Source organism: Zalophus californianus, chromosome 9, assembly GCF_009762305.2.
Source record: "Zalophus californianus isolate mZalCal1 chromosome 9, mZalCal1.pri.v2, whole genome shotgun sequence".
Lineage (NCBI taxonomy): Eukaryota > Metazoa > Chordata > Mammalia > Carnivora > Otariidae > Zalophus > Zalophus californianus.
In genome coordinates, this window is record NC_045603.1 from 105,748,738 (window position 1) to 105,758,911 (window position 10,174).

At 46.0% G+C, this 10,174-nt stretch overlaps 1 protein-coding gene across 1 annotated transcript in view; it reads right to left on the reverse strand.

Annotated features, from left to right (window-relative positions):
* The window catches only part of MICAL3 (microtubule associated monooxygenase, calponin and LIM domain containing 3), a 200,503-nt gene extending 193,280 nt beyond the window's left edge, over positions 1 to 7,223 (reverse strand). Inside the window, 1 exon segment of the mRNA XM_027594507.2 lies at positions 7,084 to 7,223. The gene's annotated coding sequence lies outside the window, so the exon portion shown is untranslated.
* Between the last annotated feature and the right edge of the window lie 2,951 nt (positions 7,224 to 10,174).

The window sequence follows — 10,174 nt, forward strand, 5'->3', positions numbered from 1 at the left end:
CGGGCACCCCTCCAGTGTTCATGTTCTTAACCACTCCACATTTTGGTCTTTTTAATCTAATTTAGCTCCACCAATCGCCAGCTGAGAGGTATCAATCAGGCAAGTCATCTCACCTCACTGAGCCTCATGTTTCCCAACCTGTTAAGTGGGCACCATATACTTAACTGTTGTTAAGGATCAAAGGAGATTATGTCATAAAGTGTTTTTATGAAGTAGACTCCTGATATATTAGTTCCTTTCCCACCTGTCCCATACTTCAACATAAGTTAGGTTTTTAGCCAAAATCCTTGGCCTGCTTTACTCTACTAGCAGGGAACAATCTACACTTCACCCTGCATTTTCTTGCCTATCACCTTTGCCCAATCATTTGGGCCTCATGAAAGCTTGCAGAAATAACCTGGAGACAAGCATGAAAGGGAAGTGCACATGGAGCTGAGTGAGGCAGCACAGACAGAGATGGTCCAGATGAATCCTGGTGCGCAAATGAATACGTACGCATGAGCAAAAGCTGGCCAGCTGGGCACTGCCAGGATGCGCCCTGACTGACACCCATAACAGCATCTGGGTCTGTCTGTCACACCAACGAGCCAGGATGATAGACCTGGGAGCCTGTACAGGCAGAGCCCAGTAACTCCTGTGGCTCTGAGGCTGCACGCATACTGGGGGATGGACAGGGTCCAGGCAGGTTAAGTGATGCAGTCATTTCCACCAATGGTGGAAGATCAGACTGCCTGAAAAAGTTGTATACAGAAAAAGTAAAATTTTGAATTCCTAGAGAGAGAATCCTGTTGCAAAATTCCTTCACTGTGAAGAATTAAATTTAAAGCCAAGAAGTACAGACACACACTATTATATTTTGGAGATCAATACAATTTCCATACATCAGGTTTGCTTAACGCAAGGGATATCTTTAAACTGATGAACCCTTCTCTGGAGCCACTCACTGGTCATGGACAGAGAGAACTTTTCATTAGCAGCATGTGAAGGAATCCTAAGTGTTATTACCAAACTGAGTCAACTCAGGATTTTCAGGAGACATAAGTAATTTCTATTTGAGTGGACCTGATCATAGTGATCTTGAGGTCTTATAAAAGATTAAAACACAAACTAAAACTATCTCACTAAGCATATCAAACAATAAGAAACCCCATTAGGCCTTTTCCACAATATATCAGCTTTCAAATACAGCACATGACAAGAAGTTACGTAAGGAAGATGGAGGAGTAGGAGGGCTGGCAAATACTAATCACTACAAGGCTACCACTGGGTGCCCAGGTCACTGTTGGCATAGTGATGTGGTCCCGAGTTAGAAAGGAGCCATAGTGGTAACATGGTCTGATCTAATTCCCAAAGCACTGGTGAAGCATCTTCATGCCCAGGACTGCTCTCACCCCTGCTAGAACACCTGGAAAGGGCACTGCCCAGCAGTACGCTCCTCTAGCAAGGGATATTGGTCTATTGGAGCACCTGTACCTCCGAGCAAGCAGTGATTAAGCAAGGACAAGCGCACCAAACCCAACAGATCTGCAGCAGTGATGGGTCTGAGGGCAACCTGCAGGAAAGGGAGGTGGCCCCAGCTTTTTCTGCAACCAAGGTGCAGGGCTGGTCTTCAGAGAGGAGCTGTAAAGAGATCCTCTGTTTGCTAAAACAGAAACAATAGACACGGGGTGGGTAAATTTCAGAAATCAATCTTATGTGCACGAAATGAACAAAACTGAATCAAGAAGAAATATTTTGCCAGTAAGTATAAATTTTCTCACCACTCCATGTTCAGGGCTCCCTGGCCAGTGAAGTCACTTATTACACTATGGTTTTCTGGATTTGTGTCAGCCTGCCCTAGAAATATGGTGACCTCTTGTAGCTAGATATTGTTTTAATGCTTGGTACTTGCTTTATTATATAGTACTTACTCAATAAATGCATTCTAAAACCAAGTCCCAGTGTGTGACCTAAAACTTCTTTGTTCCCTGGCTTCCTGAGGGTGGTTGAGGTCCACGGGTTTCTTGGTGCTCCACCCAGCCCACTGAGGTGTACAGTAAATCCTGGGGCTGATTCATGTTGCCGTTTCATGAATTTCTTTCCCCTGCCCAATACTGTCTTTTTCTGCCCCATTTTCTGTTCCTTTTGCTCCCTCAACATTTCACCTTACAATGAGATGATTTAGAGTCATCCAGCCTCGCAACTTACTGGGTTTATGGACCTTACCCTCTCTGGAACAGTTTTCCTATGATAAAATAGGAGTGACAGTACCTACCTGAAGACTAGATAGGATTGTGTATATTAAAGCATTTAGCACAGTATCTGGCCCATAGTAACACTCAGTGACAGCTATTACTACGTAACTATCCACAGGACTCACTTGTCTAAAGATGCTTAAAATGCCAAAGGCAGAAGGTTGAGTTTTTTTCCCCCTTCCTCGGCAAGTCTGGTTTTAAGAAAAACCTGTTTGGAAACAAACTGACACACGTCCTTGTCACTAGTCACAATACTTCCCTTTTCCTTTTTCACAGGGAAATAAATGACCCTGACCAGTTATGCCAAACTGGGTAAAAGGTTCTGTTCCAAATATGGTTAGGACCCCAGACTAGTTTAATTAAGTAAGAAAATGAAATTAAAATCATCCATAAAGTAGTTGAGCTAGGGCAATGAGAGGGTTTGCTCAAGTTCTAGGTCTTGGGAATCAGCAACCCATGCCAAGCAAAAAGGTAGAGGAGGGAAAGGAAAGGGTTCCTTTCTGGGAGCAGCGCTATAATCAATACTCTTTCTATATCCCATAGTCCAGCCCCTGGGTCCCTGAAAACTCTTTACACTGTCCCAGGTATCTCTTTTTGGAAGCCCACCTAGGCCCCTCTAAATGCTTCAGAATTACCTTCTCTGACTCTGCCCCAATTTTAAAGGAATATACCAGTTAACCTAAATGCATCTCTCCTATAGCATTTCAGATTGATAACTTAAAAGTAAACGGGGGTTAAATGTGAAAATGGAGGGGAGGTTGTAAGAGAGGAAAGGTGGCCTTCAGGATGGAGAAACTCTTTTAGGTGCAAGTCTACCCAAGTCAGCTGCCCTTAACTGGTCCATGAGAGCACAAATCTGGAACCAAATGCCTAAGCCTGAAGTCCATCTCCACCACTTTCTAAGTGAGACACTCAGTAAGTCACTGCTCCTTGTGCCTTGGCTTCCCCATGTAGAAAGGAGGGATCCAAACAGCACCTACCCTCTAGGGCTATTGTGAGGACTGAATGAGTTCATCCATGCAGAGCCTGTACACAGTCAATTGTCTCTAAGTGTCTGAGGCCGCTACCAGTGCTAACGTCATTATCATCATGATGCTACTTTCCCCGCTTCTTTTCCTTTTCCACTCACAAACCCAACAATTCTCAATCAAAGGCAGCTTTGGTGGTGGAGGTGGGTGAAACGAGGGGGGGAAGACAGGGAGGAGTGCAGTTGGGACCTTCAGAAGTCAGCATTTTGTAGGCTGGGAGCAGTCTGTGCTGAAGGTTTGTTGTGGTAACCCAGAGGGGCTACAGAAGCTAGAAGTATTGCCTACTCTTGATCCTCCCTTTGGATGATTACTCTGCTCCTCCTCTCTTCTCAAGCTCTAACACTGACATAGGGAAGACCTCCCCAAACTGAGGTTTCCTCCACACTTTACTTAAATCAGCAACAGAAAAGAAGCAGGGCAGAAGAGAGGACAAGGCTGGAACCAAACAAAGTTTCACTTTGCCTTTTAGTTATTATTTAAAAGAGTAAAGAAGAGGGGAGCCTGGGTGGCTCAGTTGGTTAAGCGACTGCCTTCGGCTCAGGTCATGATCCTGGAGTCCCGGGATCGAGTCCCGCATCGGGCTCCCTGCTCAGCAGGGAGTCTGCTTCTCCCTCTGACCCTCTTCGTCTCATTCTCTCTCTCTCAAATAAATAAAATCTTAAAAAAAAAACAAATATGTATAGAAAAAAAAATAAAAGAGTAAAGAAGTCAATAAAAGCTACTAGTTAACCACTTGCTGTCTGTCTCCTTCTGGAGTTAACCAAACCAGATCCTTCATTGGATATACAATCAAATAGACCTCTGTAGACTTATCTAATGCAGAAAGACTCCTTTCCTGGCTTCCATTCACACACCAAGACATGCTCGCTTCTCCCTTCTTGTGATAGATGCTGAGCAGGCCCTGCAAGAGGGGTGCAGGGAGACCCAGTTGTTCTTACCACAGAACTTAATACTTAGCAGAAGCTCCTGCCCTTCTTCCTGTACCTTTCAGCAAGGTACAAAACAACAGTCCTACTTCTCCTCCTTTCTGTAATCTGATTATCACCACTTTCTTTTTTTTTTTTTATAAATTATGGCAGTTTTTTCTGTGAAATTCTGACTCCACAATGACAGTCAATGAATTGTAGGGTTTGGGGTGATAGTTTCCCTGTCCTCCCTCCCCAGCTTCTTGATGATAAACCTTCTTACTCAAAGACAGCTAAAGTCCAAACCATGAAAACAGCAAGTCATGTACAGCTGAGCCCACGAGGGTAGGGATGTTCTATCCACTGATATATCCCAAGCATTACAGAACCTGACACCCTCCACCATTCCACCCAACTCTACAGGAACAGAGCTGAATTCTGAAAAGTGGAACCGAAGATGGGGGAGGAGATCATGGAAGGAAGGGGAAGTCCACAAAGAGTTTAGGTAAATTTCCAAACAATATCCCCATCATTCCCATAACTTACTGTATTATTTGTAGAAGTTAAAGACTGAAAAGGAATCAGAATTTCAACTTTGTCATCTAAAGGAGAAACTGAGAGCCTTACTACACAGATTTTAGCCCAATGCTGCTGTGTCTCCAGGTTTACAATTTCAACCCACAGCCTAAGTTTAAAAAGCCTGGGTGCTAAAGATATCCCCTGGGTTAGAAAAATCACAAATTTCCTGTCCACACACCACCTTGATTCTCTCTGTCCTTATTCTCACCTTCTGGTCTTATTAAATACTTCATACTCTCCAAATATACATGCTTTTCCAGCTCTGATTATTTTTTCTAAAGTAATGACCCTCCACCTGGCTGAAAGAATGCTTCTGGCTCGAGAAAAAGTCCAGGGTGTGAAAACTTTATGTCAATGAAAAATAAAGCCCTAGTACAATCACAGCTCATCAGGCCCCACGGAGGCACCAGCAACAGGAGTTAGGGACTGACATCTGCTCTTTAGTCACCACTAAAGCTTGGGAGTTAAGAGCACACACTTCGAAATCTGACAGCCCAGGTATGAATGCCAGTCCTGCTCTCGCTTCTTCGACCTAGGATCCCACCAAACCCTAGTTTCTTGTCTGTAAAACTGGATAGGAACCAGGTCCACATTCCTAAAGATTCTTTGCAAGAGAAATACTCAAACCATGTTTTTCCTATAATTCTGGAATTAACTGAAGTTATTTAATATGCTATCAAAAAAGTTCAAAAATGTTTAAAACATGGAGCACAATAAGAATTCACTTAGGGCTAAAACAACCTGAGCCAAATTTCTGACCTGAGAGTACATTTGACAATCAAATACAGAATTTATAATATCCTCTTAAAGGCTCTTTACAGATGTGCTCACGGGAGAATGCAACCACAATAATGAACTGGCATCTGCATGGCCAGGTAATGAGAGAGCAAAGCCTTCCTGCTGGCAGCAGCAACGCAAAATAAGATCTCTTTCTCACTATAAAACCCAGCTCATTCTCATCCTTGGGGTACAAGTCATCCTTCTAAATGACTGTCTACATAGCAAACTGTCAGATGGGACCAAATAGACACCGATGTTCTGATGTTTAAATGCCATTCTCTCCATCTACAACCCACTAAAAAAGAAAAAAGTAATAAGCCTTATTTAAAAAAGACACTTTTCACAATTCTCCGCATTAACGCACTTCAGGTTAACCTTAATTAATGTCTGTGTTAAACAACAACATTAAAAGAACGTAACTGTGATCGGCATGCATTCTTGGAAACGCTTTCCCTGAATTAAACCTTAGAAGAAAACCAACCAAGACAGAGGGCTAATCCATGCCCCCTAATGGGATGAGGCAGAAGCCTTGCCTGAGGGGCCTAACAAACAATTGTGATGACTAGTTTACCATCCAGGCCAGAACCTGCAAAGTCTATCACTACGTCTGGCTTTCTGCTTTCTGCTTAACACAAGGCGAGCCTCGGATGCGTGTAAGGGCTCCCCGAGGTGGTTTTTAAACTTGGAATTTACAGTGCACCACACTGACCTCCAAGCGCACTATCACCTTGTAAGGCATTTAGGCAAGGGGGTGCTGGCTCGTAGGTAAGTGACGTATGGGGCTGCCATCATCTCACCTAGTCCATCACGACCCGAAGAAAATAAAAGCAGAAAGCACTTCATGGTTCTCGTGGCCACCTGCCCAGAGCGACCAACCCACACTCGGCCCCTGCTAGACTCCAGATCAAAGATATCAAGACAGGACTTACCTCCGGAGGCCGGCGCTCGCCTGGCCACGGTGCAACAGAGGAGCCCCATACCCCAGCTCGAGTGCAAGGCCAATGGCCCGAAGGCTGGGCTGGAACAGCAAGGCAGTACGCACCCCATCCCTAGGCCTCCCGACCCGGGTTAAGATAAGAGATCTTCGCCCCCGCCCCCAAAGCTTCCCCAGAACACTCAGTCCCAGCCACTCTCCCTCCCACTCCCACAAGACGATGGAAGCCTCCTCGCTCCTCTGGCCTCCCCCAGTGCCAGCCTCCCCTGGAACTCCGGGGCACGCGCGGCCGCACTTGACCGAACATCCAACTCCTGGAAGTCAAGGACAGGGGCCGGGAGGGCTGGGGGAGCGCGAGGAGGGGCTTCTCCGTCCGCTCCGCCGCCCGGCCAGGGAAAGGGCTCGAAGGGGCCGCCAGAAGGAGGCGCCAAGCGACCACGGCGGGTCCCGAGCCCCCCGGGCTGCCCAAGGGGTAGGTCTTCAGCCACAGGTCCGGTCGCGGCGGTCGCCGGCTCTAAAGCCGCCCCCTGGGGGCCCCGGAAACCCTGCGCTCAGGGCGCGGGTGGGATGCGGCCCCCACGGAACGGTTAGGGACGGTCTAGGTCCCGAAGCCCGGTCCTCACCTCCGCCTCATGTTGGTGTGTCCCCCGGAGCCGGCGTCCCCTGGCCGGCCCGGGCCGCCGAGCCCCGCTCCGGGCCCGCAGCACGGCAGCCCCCGCGCGCCAGCCGCAGCTTCCGCGCGGGCAACAGCAGCCGCGGCAGCTGAAGCAGCGGCGCTGCCGCCGGTGGCTGGGCGGGCACATGGGAGGGCGGGGGCTGCGGCCCTGACCATAGGACCCCAGCCTCGGGGGCGACAGATCTAAGTGCGCCTCTGAAACTGGCACGTGGTTCCCGTCCTCAGGGTTGCTGTTGCTACCTGCAGGCTCAGACTTTGCCAGAATCTTAAGGTTATATGCAAAAGGTAAAGAAATGGGCTGCCGCCACTCCCTTCCTCATCTCTACCCCCCCTGCACGGTCCATATGGTACATTCCTCAAAGCTCTGCCCAAGTGAGAAAGGGAGGAGTTGATTGGTTGGGAATCTTGGAAGGGGCGCAAGGAACCACACAAAATGGCCAATGGAAAAACACGGTGGGCTTATCAAACCTGCCAGATGGGGAGAAGAGAGGATGCGTTTAAAGGGAACTTGTTTGTTGCCCTCAGAAGCCGTCACAAAACAAAACCATAATTTTCTTCCTCATCTTATCCAGCGGGAAACAAAGAGATTAGGGGCTCCTCAAATTTTGGGGTTAGAGAGCTAAACAAGATATGGAGAGAATTGAACCAGATATATATGTGTGACTTTGGGTAAGTTACTCTGTATCTCTCGGCCTCAGTTTCCTCATCTAATCCGATGACAATATTGGACTAGAAGTGATCTCTGATGGTCCTTTTCATATTTTGTGATCCTATAAACTTTTGCGTGAGATTAGCAATATTTACATATATTTTTCAATTTTCGGCATGCTTCTCCATCTTAAAGAACGTTGGTTGAAAGTAGACTTTCTGACACCAAATTCTTTGTACAGACAATATAAACCCCATCTTTTGTAAAGACAAATTCAATATTCTTTGTAATATCCTCTCTTAAAGCAAAGCATTCTTCTTATGTGTGGAGAGCACCCCAGCTCTCTACTCCCCCCCAACAAGTATCTCATAATTTCTACTCTTCTAAGAGTCACCTTTTCTTCTTCCTTCTCTCTTCCTCCACAGTATCAAAGTTTCAATTCATGATTGCTACACCTGTTGAACCTCCGGAATCCCTGCCTTTAGCAAGAAAGCTCACTGGGCAGTCCTCATTAGAATTTTAGTATATGTGCTGCGGAGGCGAGCACTGGGCAGTCCTCATTAGAGTCCCTGAAGTACTATCTGAAGTATCTGGCATACCATTCACTATTCATGGCCAATTATGCTTTTAGTCACACTACATGTCAAATTCAAGACTTTGAAAACATCCCTTGGGGGGCTAATCTGCTCTGTTTTAGCTGCCTACTGGCAGCTAGGCCTATCTTTTGGCCACAAACTTCAGACCAACTCCACCTTTATTTTTCAGAACTTTTCAACCTTCCATCATCTGCTTACCCTACATCCACTCAGCCTTCTTTCAAATTATATGAGGTGTTTGGGATAGTTTTCTAATAGCTCCACTCCCACACACCCCCGCCCGCCAATTCATCTTCCAACTATCATTCAGTGAGTTCTAGAAAGTCCAGTTTCTCCATGAAGTCTCCCCAGGTTGATTAACAGAAGCTGCTAGCTTATAGAGCTCCCATTTCTACTCAGTGCCATAACCCTGAGTTTCTGCCCCAATATGCCATTTTTATTAGTATAGTTACCTCTCTCATTCATTTACAGCAGCATCAGCAGCTGTAAATGCTTACATTCATTAAATGCTTACTATGTGCTCAGTACTATTGGGAAGTGCTCTGCACGTATCATTTCATTTCACCATCACATGAACTATATGAAGTGCTATTATTATTCCTGTTTTATAGAGAGAAAGTGAGCCTTAGAGAAGCTGATTTGCCCATGTACACACAGTTGAGGTCTAACTGTGGTTTCTATCCTAACAACCCCATAGTGCAATACTATCTCCTATTTCTTAAGAACCGACAGCATTCCATACAAAAGGTAATATCATACACATATCATTTTTTACATGTCTATACCTATAATATCATTTCAGCCTCAAAATAACCATGTCAGGAAGGTTAGGAGCAGTTTGTCTGCAGTGAGGAAGAAAACTACAGCTCAGAAAGCCTGACCAGTTTAGTTATGGTAACAAGGCTGGTAAATAATGAAGTCTGGTTTTCCAAGTTGTCCATTTTTCCCACTGATATCCCTGCTCCCTGAGTGAACACAATCTTTTCACATAAAACCAGTACAGAACAATTATAAGGAATATGGGAACAAATAACTGCAAAACCCCCACCAGGGAATCCAGGGAGAATGGTACCAGCGCTGACAGTGCGCAGAAAACAGGTCAAGGAGGGCTTCTACAAAGAGTGAGAAGCACTCTGCATTTCTTTCTACTGGCTTGTTGTTTTATATTCTGTCTCTGAGATTATGCCTTTGACACACCTGGCAGATTCAATAGCAAAGGGCAACAAAAACTGCCTCCCCCCCACCCACCCCCACCTCCGCCCCCTGCCTAAAGTACCTGGAGATAGAATCAGCCCCACACCCCTGAGGAAGGGATTTCCATGTGCTGGTCTGCAGCTCACGGTTTCAGGGAAGTTTCCTAGCTGCTCTTCGGTAAAGTATCCTGCTCCGCAGACACTTGTAACACAGCCCTGACAATATAAGCTGGGCTAATGATCTCATTCTTTTTAAACTGAAGAAATACTCATAGGGTGTGGACAGGCTGGCAAAATCATGTGGGAGCCAGTAAACTTTTAATGCCGATTAAGAAGCCTAAGCATGGTAATTCTGAAGCCAATACTTCTGACTCGCTCTTTGCCTGGCCCAGAACTAGTCAGTCCAGTTAATTTTCACTCCCACTGCTCTCCTATCTTTTCTTATCCCAGAGAACTTGACAATGCCTCTGTTTATCTAAGTGTTTCATTTATGCCACTCTAACATCATAGTGGGCACCTACTATGAGCAAAGGACTGTCAGGTCGTGTGGGGTTATCCTGATGGATCACACACAAAGCCTGTACTCACTGAGTGGAGAGG